At 46.0% G+C, this 14,777-nt stretch overlaps 1 long non-coding RNA gene and 1 other non-coding gene across 3 annotated transcripts; both read left to right on the forward strand.

The window, feature by feature from the left end:
- The first annotated feature begins 7,109 nt into the window (after positions 1 to 7,109).
- On the forward strand, positions 7,110 to 14,336 carry LOC136572483 (uncharacterized). Of its 2 annotated transcripts, none has more exons than XR_010785805.1 (3): positions 7,110 to 7,132; positions 9,627 to 9,990; positions 12,031 to 14,336. It is a non-coding gene; the product is annotated as an uncharacterized lncRNA (long non-coding RNA). The 2 variants fall into 2 exon arrangements; XR_010785806.1 differs by lacking the exon at positions 7,110 to 7,132 and adding an exon at positions 7,436 to 7,457.
- Positions 11,837 to 11,949, forward strand: LOC136573699 (small nucleolar RNA SNORA26). Its single transcript, XR_010785921.1, has one exon. It is a non-coding gene; the product is annotated as a small nucleolar RNA SNORA26 (small nucleolar RNA).
- Positions 14,337 to 14,777: the final 441 nt, after the last annotated feature.

Here is a 14,777-nt window from a genome sequence, read left to right on the forward strand (position 1 = left end):
GGGCCCAGCGGTAGGCTCCGGAGCCACAGCGGTAGGCTCCGGGGCCACAGCGGTAGGCTCCGGGGCCACAGCGGCAGTCCGTCACGCGTCACCCCCGTCAGTCCGTCACCCATCACTTACCTGGGCGGCTGGGCTGGGCGGCTCTGCTGGGCAGCTGGGCGGCTCTGCACCTTCCTCTAAGAGAGGATGGTAGCAGAATGGCCGCTCCAGCGCGCTCCCGTGAGGATACAGCTCATCTGCGCATGCGCAGAAGAGCTGTAGCGGCGAGCACACTGAAGCGGCTCGTGCTCAGAGCAGAAGAGCGGACTGCGCAAGCGCGTCTAAAAAAAGCAAGCCGACAGCGAATTTAGACGGAACCATGGAGACGAGGACGCTAGCAACGGAACAGGTAAGTGAATAACTTCTGTATGGCTCATATTTAATGCACGATGTACATTACAAAGTGCATTAATATGGCCATACAGAAGTGTATAACCCCACTTGATTTCGCGAGACAACCCCTTTAAGGCTAAATCTGTGTTTATATTATTAAAATAACAATAACGTGACTGTAGGGCTGCCTGTCTACGGGCATAGCGATATCCCGCGGCGGATCTCCGCCACGGGAGCCACCACCCGGGAGCAGGAGAGAGCTGACAGTTCTCTGCACTGAGCCTATCTGACAGATAGGCTCACCGCGGAGAATCGTGACAATTCGCAGCATGCTGCGACTTGTCACCCGCGAGAGGAAAATCACTATGATTCTCTGCTCATGGACAGGGGGCTGCGCTTTCCATAGCAATGCTATGGAAAGCGTTCACTGCGTTCCCCGCGGCCAGATTATCGCCGCGGGGAACACAATGAAAATTCACCTGTGGACAGGCAGCCTAACAAGGGGGCATCCTGTACGTCGAGAGGAAAGAAGGTTTCTACTGACATAGAAGGGGGTTCTTTGCTGTAAGAGCAATGAGACTATGGAACTCTCTGCCTGAGGACGTGGTGATGGCGAACTTAATAAAAGAGTAAAAGAGGGGCCTGGACACCTTTTTTGAGCGATACAATATTATATGTTATAGTCACTGATTACTTCAGAAGGGTCAGTGATTCAGGGATTATTCAAATTGCCAGATTGGAGTCAGGAAGGAATATTTTTATTTTAAATGGGGAAAATTGGCTTCTATCTCATTGGTTTTTTTTTTACTTCATCTGGATCAACATTGGGGAGGGGGTATAATAAGCTGAACTGGATGGACATATGTCTTTCTTCGCCCTAGCATACTATGTTACTATGTAATAATAAAAATTATAAACAACACTGCAATCGGAAGATAATATCAAAAGGACAGTACGGCGTTAATAAAGTTGAAATACATAAAAGGGTACATTTTTGCAAGCTTACTTCTAATTGGCGATCAATTTGGCAACCGGGCAGGGCCCGGAAGGGAGACATTCCTGTAACACTCTTGTGCCGAGCATTATCCTGCTAGAAAATGCCTCTTGTAAGCCCTGACATGAGAGACAACACACACCGATACTAGAGGGAACTGATTGTCATATGCGTTGGCCCCCCAGACCATCACACCAGCAGGGGGCAGTATGTCGCTCCTCAGCATAGGCAGGATTGAAGACAACCCAGTGCCACTATGTAGCAGTACAGTTTTATCATTCACGACACCACTGCAAACAGGGGTAATGACGGGTGGGTGTCAAAGGCAGTACATATAATGGGCGCAGTGAGACCAAATGTCCTTCAGCCAAGCGTCTGAAAATGGTTCTGACAGACACAGGGGCCTGTAACGATGGTGCCACCTGTCTCTAGATGACGGCAACTAAATAGTTAGAGCTGCTCATGCTTGTCAGATGATCCTCTCTACTGGTGGTCTGTTGAGGCCATCCTCAGCTCGGTTGCCATCTGTGTGTGCACCCATACATCCACTGGTCGCAACACCTCCTCATAGTCTGGTCAGAACGGCCCAGGTGGGGGGCAATTCGTTGATACGACCATCCAGCTTCTCACATCCCAATAATGCACCCCTCTCAACCCTGGTAACGGTGTGAAATCTCTTCTCTATGTCATAGAGGTGTCTAATGGTCAACATGCTCTATACAAGCTGAAAAAGAGGTCCACAACACACAAGTAGCCTCTGAGAGCCATTTTAAAGGCCATGGGTGGAACCACTTTTAGGGCCAAAGGTGGCAAGACCATTCATCTAATCACACCACAACTCGAATCATTTGCACCATAAGGAAGGGGGGGGGGGGACATGCTGAACTAGATGGACATTGTCTTCTTTCAGCCTAACATACTCTGTTATGCCTGAGATGTAACTGCATGCTGCGTTTTGCAGCAAAACGACTACTCCGAGGTGCTTGTTTTTTTTTTTTTACAAAGAGTGCATAAGACACAGTTGAGGGTTTGCAACTTAATATACTGGTCAAAGCGCCTTGTAATATGTAAAGGGGTTGTCCATGACTTTTACCTTTCCCCAGGATGTCATCAATAGTTGATTGGCAGGGGTCTGCTGCTCAAGATACCCACTAAGCATGAGCAGCTGTTTGCCAGGCCACCATCAGTGCAGACTGAACTGGTAGCAGACACTACTGTCCATATTGCACAGTACAGTGAGATACACCGATGCTCACACAAAAAAAGCATGGTTTGTTCCATGAGCCTCTTGCTGGTTTACCAATTGATCTTCATTGGACTACTTTTGGAAAGTAGTAATCACTATATACTGGGAACACCCCACAAATCTGCCATTTAGGAAATACTTTGACCTATTTGTCTAGTTATTAAAGTTTAGCCCTCTTATCCTTATGCTTGCCCGTTTTTTGCTCCTTCCAACAAAACAACTACCAGAACTCACTGTTCATTTGCTGCCCAAGATACCCCACACATTAGGCTGTTGGTCTTGTTATGCAATAACATTATTCACTTCACCTGTCAGTGGTCTTAATGTTCTGGCCAATTGGTGTATATGTATAGTGCATAAATTGTTCTGTATCAGACCCACAAGCTACCGGTCAACAGCATGGGCAAACAATATGGTGATATCATTGACAAGCAAATGACTGGAGAGATTAGGAAAGCAATAAGCGGAGGGAAGAAGTAACATTAATCACCTCTGTGTTTCCTGGACAGAGCAGAGCTGCAGGTAGAGCTCCCGCCGGCTGCAATCACAGAGAATGGAAGAGCGCAGAGAGATTAATAGCGAGCATGCAGTATTAGAGGAGCCCCTCTCCCGCGGAATTCATGTTAGAGGATCAGCTCAGAGTCATTCATGGATAGATATTAATGTCCAACAATTACCGTGCAGCCAGATTACTACAGATCTCCTGACAGCTGTGTGATGGCGGACTACAAGGTGTTACAAAAATCCAAGAGATAAGAAATTCAAAGAGAGCTTCTACTTTTAGGTAATCCCAAAATAATTATTTTGCAATTAATTCTAAATTTAACAGATGAACTTACAACAAGTGAGAAACTACAGACTGCAGTAAATGGCAGCCTGCATCCAGCAATGTCACTTCCTCAGCTCTTTCTTCTACAGAAAGCAATTTTACTGCAAACTACTCAAAACAATTGTTGCCTAAACAATTAATAATCTTGGATAATCCAAGGATCTCGTAGTCCAGCATCACACAGTCCAATCTGACTGGTTCTGCAGGATGTTGTGGAGAAGATAAAGTTATGTCCATATCTGGGCTGATACTAGGCTCTAGAAGCTCAACAAATATAGAAGAAAAACGAAGAAACATCTGGATGTGACAACTTTATAAAATAATGTGGCCTCATTACACATCTGCACAATGCTTGTCTATAAGCTCCACAATGCTGCGGCCCTGAGCTTCGTCGCGGCACACACTGACATGGGGAATGCCTCCCGCTGCGGTCAGAACATGGAGAAGCTCGATGGGAGGCGTCCTGAATATCTGCTGCAGCAGCTCCAGGGCCCCCGTTACCACATTGTGGTCCCGGTGTTGGGTGTAATGTAACGTCAGTTCATAAATCTAGAGAACACAGAAGAACATGCAATGAGAATTCCCCAGCAGAGTACAATGAGGGGAACATTAACACCACATATCACATTCCATTCCAGTCTCTGCTAGGTGCGCTGCCGGGTACTGAGTTCTCTACAACAGCTACAGACCTACAGCTTTGAACCAAGTGGAACACTGGAATCGAGAAAAGTCTATCGCCAGTAAACCGCTGCCTAGCCTCACATTTGGAGCCTTAAAGCCCGCCATGTGGTCTCTCCAGGACAAGTGTTCTGTAAAGAGTTATTGCAAAATCATTTCTTCTTCCTTAATATAAAGACTTCTTGTTTGCAAGCAGAATCAGTTATAACGATGTCCTTCTTCATGCCGAAGACGGGCAAGGGCGGTAGCAAGTTGACTATTTCCCACCACCTCTGAAAGCACCGGGCCCATGCCTCACACCACGGGAATTCTTCAAACTGCTCTCACATCCTTGGCTCCCTGCTTAGGCCACTTATGCCCCTTCCTGTCTAGGGACCCAAATGCCATCCAGGGGCCCCCTTTTTTATAGACAACACATCCCTCAGCATGCAGACAGCAGATTACTATATGGAGGAGTGTTGCACAAGTACAAAATACTGATAACCACCACATACACAGCTACCACATATTGAAGGGAGTAGCTGCTTAGTATAACACTTGCACAAAGACAAGTTATACAAAGGGTGCCAGGGCAAATGATACGTGTAGTGCACCATGCAGGTTTACAGCCTATTATTGATGCCACATATGATTCAGGTTGCCCTGCATCTCAGAAGTGAATCACACTGGCACCGCCACCCTGGGTTCCCCCAATATGTCGAAGGTGTGTAAGTGGTTGTTCATTATTATATATTGCACCTGTACAACGCTCCTCCTTATAGCAAGGTGCCAGTCTTCATGCTGAGCAATGTGGTGTCTATTTCTTTCAGAATACATGGCTTCCGTCCGTGTGTGATGGATGGAGTCAGGCTGGATGTTCTATGCGGCCATTCTCAGGCCATGCCTTGGAACGGTGAGTCATAGTTGGAGGTCATGATTTGATTAGACCTTATACGGCATTTTTCCCCAACTTGTGGCTGTGCAGCTGTCGGTAAACAACACTAACCGTGCCCTGCTAGTCATAGGTTGGCAGAGCATGCTGGTAGTTGCAGTTAGGTAAAATGCCGGACAGTGAATCAGAAACAAATCAATGGGGTCCATTTGGCACTGCTTAGCTCCATCATAAAACGGATCCCGTTCGGTCAGAGGATTCCCCTTCCTGCTCCACGAACGGAGTAGGAAAACGGAACCCTGACACAGATGTGAAGCAGACTTACAAGGGCTGAATTTTCGGCCCAGTATAAGGAACGCGGATTGACAAGCATGTTGATCGGCACTTGTTTGATTCTCGTTTTACTCGGCCAAGAAATGGCTTATTGGGATGAACGATTGCTGATATGATCGCTGGTCTCTATGTGCCAGCTGTACATTTCCCTGTTCACATGGTGAGATGTACCGCCGATAAGCCAACATTTTTATGGTTACCTAAATATGCTGATCAGCTGATGAACGAGCAAACGCCCATTCATTGGCTGATCACTGGCCCCTTTAAGGGCGGCTTCACAGATGCTGGAAATTCTATGGAACTTCCACAAGTGATATTACGGAAGAAAATCCACAGCATTTAGGCCTCGTTCACACGAATTCTGACTCTACGTCACAATACCCATCTTGGATCTGCGCGTGGATTTAAGTCTGTCAATGGGCAAAATCCGTATACAGAATTCTGATGCAGAAACTAGCGTTTCCACGTCAAGAAGTGACAGACGTATTTTGCGCATTGACAGAGCTACGTCGGCATCAGAAAGTTGTGGATTTTAACACGGTCTTTAGAGACTAAATTTGAGCGGAAAATGCAGCGGTGAATTCCGCCATGTGAGTATACACTTATAGTAAGAGCCACGTGGAGAATTCAAAAATCTTCCTCTCGTGGTATGGAAATTTTCCGCAACAAATCTGCAGCATTTTTTATAACCCTGCGGATTCGTAATCCCCAGCCATTCTATTTATGCGACGGATTACAACAATTGGAATGCAAGAGTTAAAATCCGCAGCATTTCTGCAAGTATATCCATTGTCACATCGCCACCATTTAGGTGCGTTATCACCGCTGTCTATTTACTACTGGTTTTCCTGCAGCAATTGTGCGCTGTGTTAAGCCAGCCTTAGGGCTCCTTTCCATGGGCGTTGCCATATCCCGCAGTGGATCTCCACTGCGGGCACCGCTGCCGGGGAGCAGGAGCCAGCTGAAGGATCTCCGTGGGCAGCCTATCTGACAGATAGGCTCACCACGGTGAATCGCGGCAATTCGCAGCATGCGATGTCCCGTCCGTGAGCAGAAAATCGCTATGATTCTCCGCTCGTGGACAGGGGGGCTGCGCTTTCCATAGCAACGCTATGGAAAACGTGCACTGCATTCCCCACGGCAGATTTATGGCCGCGGGGAACGCAATGCAAAAGCGCCCGTGAACAGGCAGTCTTAGGCTTCTCTTAAACAATCATGTGCCGGGTCATACGGTATCTCCTGTGCGTGCTGACAAATCCACATAAGCTATCTCGGCCTGTAATACGCGCCAAAAAAGGGCATGTCTTTTTTTTTTTTTTTTTTTTAGTTGTTGCACGCCCATTTTGCGTGCTGTGTAAGAGGCACCATTGCCGGTAATGTAGAGTTAGTTAGCGCGCATTATGTCTGTGATACGCTGTAAAAAACGGTAGTGTGAGAGCGGCCTCATTGTTGGGTAATTAGATGCTTTGAGGAATGCTTGGCCTGTGAAAAAAAGACCATTACACTCTGTATTTACTAGTGACAAATTGGTATTTTATGGTTTATTTCCTGGTGTTGCTTGTGTAGGTTTATTAAATTGGAAACAGAAACGACCCCCTACAGACTACAACTCCCATTATCCAAGACAACATAATGTAGCGGTGAGGCATGTCGGGAATTGTAGTTCCGTGCACAGTTGAGCGCACAAGAGGAAAATATAAGTCACGTGGTGTCTGGTAATATCGCGGGAGTGGGTAACTCTCGCGAGACTTGCTCTCCTTTATTAGCTTGTGGCGGGGCCCTCCTCTTCCTCTCTGGGTTTGGTTGCTGGTAAGTGTTGGTGTGAGCTGCGGGGCTCGGGCTGCACTAGGCGACGCTCTCCTTTGTGTGGCGGGATTATGAGGCGGCTGCAGCGAGGAGGCCGGGGTGATGGCGGCGGTCGTCTTACCCGTCCTTATACAGACGGTGTGGGGCTGCCGCCTGCTCTCCGCAGCGGGCCGCTTTGTGGCTCCGCCTGCGGTTATTGTGCTGCCTGGACCGCCCCTCCATGACCCACTCAGAGCTGCTGCGGTGCCCTGAGGTGGTAACGGAGGGGGCAGAGTACGTCCTCTCTCTAACGCGGGGCGGCGCTGTCCGCTCCGTATCCTGTCGGGAGGTACAAGAACCTTATTGTTCGCCGGGAGCTCCGTCCGCGCACGTCCTGCTGGCGGCACGTGACCCCGACGGTCCTTAAAGGCTGGGGTCACTTAGGGGGGCAGTTTGCACATAATGGTGGTCACCTAAATTCTGGTATATTGCAGGACAATGGTGTTCTGCTTTAGCTGATATGACCGCCTTTAAATGTATTTTGGGCTCATGTGGAATTTTTTTCGTTGCTGTGGGGGATTAATTCACCCTAATTTATGCCATTAACCCCTTATGTGTTGAATCAGTGATTGTGGTATACATGGAGTTAACAAAGATGGCACTCTTCCAAGTTGCCTTGGGAGGACAATGAGTTGGCATGGCAACCAGAGGCCTAGAGCTGCGATTACTTTAAGTGATTATCATTAAATTGATGGATCCTTTGAATGGGAACGACCGTTCGGTGTAAACGCGGCCGATTGGAGGAGGGTTGGTCTGCCGGTTGGTGAAATCATCATTTGGTTTTAATACTGACTGGCTGTTAACCATATATTTGCCTGTATACAGGAGCAGATGCTAAACCTGTGTGAGAGGCCCCTGATGGCAAGGAGATCACATGATGCACTGCAGTACAGAAGTACTGCAATGTATTATCGGAGCAATCGGTCATTTGCAGATAGGAATCCCCTGAAGGGAGGTTAAAAAAATATTTTATTTTTTTTTGCGCTAGCTGCAGGGGTGATCTTAAAAGCTTTGACTTCTGCAGCTCCTGTAGATCACTATATACAGACACTGCAGTATCGGCCTGAGGCCTCATGCCTACGGGCCCATGTAGAATCCTGACCCTGCGTACTGGTCCACGTGGTGTTTTTCTGCTGTACTGCGGATGTGTTGGCCAGCGCACATGCCAACTCACTTTTATTTTATTTTTTTAAATCTGCTCTTCCTGCGGAATTCGTGGCGCATCCGCAATGACGACTGCGGGTCGGATAGCTTTTATTGACTTCAATAGCTGTCTTTGCGGCAACCGCAGTTAATTGGAGCATGCCACGTTTTTTATACGCAAGCGGAAATTCGCAGCAGATTTGCACTCGTGCATCGGGCTGCACTTTGCACAGTAATCCTATAGTTAAGCATTTCATGCGCTATACCCGCGGGTGGGCTATGGCTGCAGATAACGCAATGTAATATCTCCCCTTGGACAGGAGGCCTAAAGAGATCAGCTGGACTGATGGCTCTCATGGTGCGTTTAGCCAAAACTATTATCGCGGGTCGGATAGAGCCAGTACAAAAAATAAAGCATGCTGAGAATTTTTTTTTCTTCTACCCCTCCTCCACGAGTTGGGCGGATATACGGATGTGCCGTTGGTCTGAATGAATGCAGAATGCTACGTCCGCACGTGAGACTGGTGCAGGTGCTGAAATTCAAACCAGTTGTGTGCAGCCGGCCTTGGTCTCAGCAGTGAGATCTTGTGTCCTTAGTCTCTGGTGGGACCATGTTGTGCAGGCCAGAAACCCCACAGCCCTGAAGTTTAGTCCCCACTCCTGCAGTATGGCGAGTCTGGTGTTTTTTTTTACGCTTAGATTTGTGGAATGTTTGCAAAGTTCTTTGACCTCCCTTTAGAAAGTTGTTTGTTTTGAGGGATTTCATTTTAATACACATAACCTTTGTGCTGCTAGCTCCTCAAACGGGTCATCTAACATGGGGCCCTCTTACATGAGACAACTTGTCTGCAGATGCCCAACAATCGTTCTGGTGCCTTACTGCTGGAACAAACTGGTCACGAGTAGTCCCCATTGTGTGAATGGAAAGCTGTCTGCATGACCACCTCTATTCACTGTCTGGGAATTGCCACATAGTTTCTGTGCTCAGACCCCCAATGATACATTTATCTCTTGTCCATTTAAGAAATACGTTTTCCTTTGTTCATAAAATGACATAAAGGGATCCCCAGAAGTGACTCGGGACTCTTAATACATTACAGCCATACCCTTTGCTACCTCCATGTTCCATGGCGCCTCTGTATAATAGTACAGCCACATCTGTCAGAGGACTGGACACCCTGGTTACTGAGGGCACTTGTAGCCAGAAGGAATACTTGACACAATCAGTTGGTTCCTCTTGGTACTCCTGATACATCTTCCTGCATGTCTGTAGGAACTACATGTACTAAATGTATCTGTTTTTCTTGTCTTGTAGGAATTCCCCTGGAAATCCATTGCTCTTTCAGTGACTTTGAAGTGAAACTTCCAACAGTGGAACTTTTTATAAGTAAGACTTTCTTGTTGTGTGCGCCAGTAGTCAGTGCTTCAAAATGGGGAAAATGAAAGAGTTGAATGAATTTGAACGCGGCATGATAATTGGCACAATTCTTACGGGCAAGAGTGTAGCAGAGGCTGCAAAACTGCTTGGCTTTTCACGTGCAACAGTGTCCCGTGTGTACAGAGAATGGGCCAATTCCGAAACAGCTGAGGACAAACAGCAGGCTAGTGCCCCGAAACAGACGGCTAAATAAATGCTCCAGCGTACCCTAAACTCCACGTCATCATGCTGGAAGACACGGGTGTGTTTGCATTGTCATTTTGTTGTTCTAGTGCAAGACATTGACCTGGTTAGTACATGTCATCTGCTTCGTGCAGTGAGAAATGTTGCAGCTCCGTTTTACATCTGACCGTTCTCTACATGTGCGCTTACACCGCTGCTGACTTCACATCTTGTGGACAACTCTTAAGAACCTAAGTTTTGTTTGGCAAACTTTAGCGGTTTGGAGGACTTGCCCTCAATTTGCCACATGTAATCTTATACCAGACTTGGAGCTTTAACTGGCAAATACTATTGATGATCTATTCTCAGGGTCATCAATAGATCAGCTGAGGCCCTGAGTTTCAGAACTCAGCAGATTGCTCCGACCCTCATGTAGTGCCCAGTGCTGGTAACTGCAGTACATTGATCTTAATGAAAGCTGAACCTGCTCAGCGCAATCTGTTTATGTTCTGTAAAATATTGTGGATTTGACAGAGGGCGGCTGCTCAGTTGGTGTCCTGAGTGGTAGACCCCAGCTGGCCAGTATTGTTGACCTATCCTGGGGATGGGGCATAAACAGTATTTGCCCAGAAAATTCCTTTAAATGTACTTTGTGGCACTGTAAACTCTTAAAGGGGTTGTCTAGCATTAGGAAAGCATGGCTTTCTTAAACAGTGCCACCCTTGTCCATAGGGTTTGGGGCTGGGTGAGATTGCAGCTTCATTGGAGTCACTGCAGCTCAGGTCCCATTATCAGACAAGGCTGGTACTCTGTACAACCCTGTACAAACTTTGTAAAGGCACTGTCCCATATAAAGAGCTTACGCTTCAAGATAAGGGGCAACTTGGTTATCAGTGGTGATGACAGCTGGGACCTCCACTGAGAACAGTAGTTCAGAGTATACTGCAGTGAAGACATTGGTGGTTGCACAAATGTACTTCTGCTCCCTTCATTTCAGTGGGACCTCCAGAGGTGGCCAAATGCGTTAAAGGGGTTGTCCCGCGGCAGCAAGTGGGTCTGTACACTTCTGCATGGCCATAATAATGCACTTTGTAATGTACATTGTGCATTAATTATGAGCCATGCAGAAGTTATAAAAAGTTTTATACTTACCTGTTCCGTTGCTGGCGTCCTCGTCTCCATGGTGCCGACTAATTTTCGCCCTCCGATGGCCAAATTAGCCGCGCTTGCGCAGTCCGGGTCTTCTGCAGTCTTCTATGGGGCTCCGTGTAGCTCCGCCCCGTCACGTGCCGATTCCAGCCAATCAGGAGGCTGGAATCGGCAGTGGACCGCACAGAAGAGCTGCGGTCCACGGAGGAAGAGGCCATCTTCAGCGGTGAGTAGAGAAGTCACCGGAGCGCGGGGATTCAGGTAAGCGCTCCGGTGAGCTTTCTTTACCTCCCTGCATCGGGGTTGTCTCGCGCCGAACGGGGGGGGGGGGGTTGAAAAAAAAAAAAACCCGTTTCGGCGTGGGACAACCCCTTTAACTCTGCCATCTACAGTGGTCTCTTTGAAATAAATGGAGCTGTTGTGTGCATGTGACTGACCATGCTGCCTTTATTGCATTATGCTCTGGACTGGTGGTGGTCTCTGTAATCGGGCTCCACCAATTAGCACCCCCTCTTGTAGGGGTATCTTCCAAGTTACTGGGTGATCTTGTGCATGTGTATACCTTAAGTATACCGAAGGCATGATTTGTTAAAGTCCCAAAACACTACAATAAACTACAAACATCCAAAACTAGCAATTTTCACATTTTGCTTTAGACTAACATTTAGTTGCAAATTCTTTTTTTGTTTTATGGTTAAAGGACTATATGTAAAACTACCCTAGAAGTGTTTAAACAATAGTAAGGCTTTTTTTCAAAACTCCTCCCCTTTGTAGCTTTGCCCATTTTAAGACTTGTTCTTTAAGTGGCCAACACAGGGGGGTATAATAAAGCTCTCTAAAACTCAAGGTAAAAACGTTTTTACTTTGTATCCTGTCGGGAGCGACAATGTATTGTATGACAACTGTTTGTGGTACTTGTAAAGATTCTTGCATGTTTGTTTAAAACTTGGTTTTGCTCTTTCTTTTACAGGAAACTTGAGAAAAATCGACAGACTAAAGTCGTCCACTTCCTATTAGTTATGGCTTACAATCTGTAAACTTACTATCCTGATGGCAAACTGTATTCAAGACCCACTTAACTTGATGCAATACATGTGAATCAGTGGACTTCTCTTGTGGATGCCCTTCTTCCAGCTTATACTTGTCTACTGGAGAGCTTGGTAAAAATGTGTGCTTGGTATCCTACTATGCAGTGTGTGCAATTAGTTTAGTCTATATTTGATCATTTTATTTCCAAACTTTTTCCATTCCAAACCATAATAACCTAACTTACTGTGTTGAATCCTTGTCACTTGAGACGTTTCAAGAAGGTATGTGTCGGTTATTATGTTTAGGTGTGTATTAGTTGGTGGTTTGTAGGTTCTTCTTTTTTCCTTTCCCACTCAGGTAAGACTGGCCAAGAAAAACTTGAGTGCAAAAACCTTACATCCTGTTACATCAAATGGCAACACACTTCTGGAAGCTATTGATGGCAATGCTGCTCAGATCTATTGGTAAGGGTAGGAACCATGAACTTGAGTGGGGATGGGGCTGCATTGCAATATGAAGTCTTACTAATAGTGATAAAATCTAAGTTCAGTTACTCCATATGTGAAAGTCTCTGACTTAATGGCTGTCTAAAAAAAAAAAAAGACAAAACTCCAACTATTTTATGCTATCTACATGTTTTGGATCTAACAGTTAGCAAGTGTCAATGCCATTATCTAAGGACTCTGCACACCACTATTTGCAATACTGGCTGGGAAGCTAAATGTCACTTGGATCTAGTTTCCTTGACAGTATTGTGAAACTAATAGTATTGGCCTAATTGTGCTTGCAGTGTACTGCACATGCTTTACCTTGTCCTCTCCAGTAGTCTGAAGACCAGTGTTAGGAGTGTAGCAAGACTGTTCAATGGCAAATTGAGCTCTGTCTTCCTTCACACTTTTTCAGGGGGATTTATAAAAAAAAATGTGCACTTATTGCAAAGTTCATCCCGTTTTTTTCAATAAATCAGTAAACAATTTTTTTTCCTAAAAATGCTGTGAAACTACAGTTAAAGGGGTTCATTACTAATGTAAATATTGGTGCCAGTTCTAATGGAGCCAGCTTGTCTGCAGCTCCTTGGACAGTTCTCCACTTTATTCTAGCTGCTTGCAGAGGCTGTAATAAGAGGGCAGACTTACAGTTCCAGATGTACCAGAATTCTAGCCTAGTGTGCCAAAACCTGGTTTGCATAACATGCCAGCATGTATTATCTGCTGGACATTTCAGGTGTCTACAGGCTTTTTGAATGTCAGTTTTATTGGTGTGCATCAGTTTTCTGGCATAAAATACCTGTTTAAAGACCCCCAGTAGTTGGCATTAGTGAAGTGTCTAAATCTAGTAAGATGTGCCAAATTGGTGTGGACCACTGAGAAAGTTGGCAGATCTTCAAGGTGACTAGTCACAAGCTTGTACTGTCTAAAGGCTAGCTGGCATTGGGGAATCTGCCCCATTGTGCATTACACTTGAAGTGCAGACACTCTGGAACATTACACTTGGGTCAGTTTCAAACAAGCATATTATGGGTGCACGTATGCGCCTGTAATACACATGTCCTGACCAAACTCAGAGGATCACTAATTCCTATGATGCTTGGAGCTCAGGTCAGACTTGTGGTTGGGGTGGGAAACCTGTCTGTATTATGGAAATGTGCCTGTAATATGCTCGTGTAAAACTAAACGTAAAGGGTTGTCTGGTTACAAAGCCGTAATTGTAAAATTGGTGGCAAATGGCTAAAATGGTTCTTGCCTGTCAGCTGTGGTGATTGGTACTGCAGGCCTGACATCTCCATTCTGACGCCAAGTCAGGTGACTGCTTCCTGCCAATCATGGGCTACAGCATTACCCTTCAGAGCTCTGGGCATCGTTGTAACAGACAACCCTGTAATACAAGTTTGTGCTTCCCCATGCTGGTCAAGCCATTCTGCTAACCTGCATAGGCTTGCTTTTGTTTTCCGGTGACTGTCCCTGAGTAGTCCAGCCTTCTGTATGCCAACATACTGATGAAACTGTTATAGAACAGGTATGTACTTGGATGGTAATTCTGTACAACTCTGGGACAGCAAGAATGGAAAGGCTTTTAGTAGATTGATATTAAAATAGTTCAATTGTTTTTGTTATGTGAAGTGTTTCTTTTGTGTCTGTGGACCAAACGCTCTTCTATGTGCCATTGTAATGCTAAATATTCATATTTTGCTTGGCAAAACTGTTTTTGTATCCTTTGACATGAATAATAAAATTCATAAAAAAACTTGCCTTGCACTTTAAGCACATGCTTCAATATTCAATGTTAAATGTCTTACACTTGCTATAAAATGTGTAACCCTGGAGCACTACTACACAAGCATTAACACATATAGTGGCATCATGTGATGAGCTATACTTGCAGGCTCAGCCCAGCAATTGTCGGAGAAAACGAGCATTAGCAGCTAGCGCTCGTGTAACTACGGCCTAAAGGCCCACTTACATAATGATTCACTCAGTAGTGAGCAATACAGTGTAAAGTGAAAAAAAATCGCTCACTTGTCATGGTTGGTTACACTGACTTTTCAGTCTGCTTGAAAAACCTCTGACTCTCGCTGGCTTTTTGTCCTGTGACAGTTCCCACTCAGCACTTCCCGTGGGCAGTGAGGAGCTGCTGGCAAGACATCCAGTTTGAATGCTCTGCACAAGTGCCGACTGACTACCTTAGTGG

Source organism: Eleutherodactylus coqui, chromosome 7, assembly GCF_035609145.1.
Source record: "Eleutherodactylus coqui strain aEleCoq1 chromosome 7, aEleCoq1.hap1, whole genome shotgun sequence".
Classification (NCBI taxonomy): domain Eukaryota; kingdom Metazoa; phylum Chordata; class Amphibia; order Anura; family Eleutherodactylidae; genus Eleutherodactylus; species Eleutherodactylus coqui.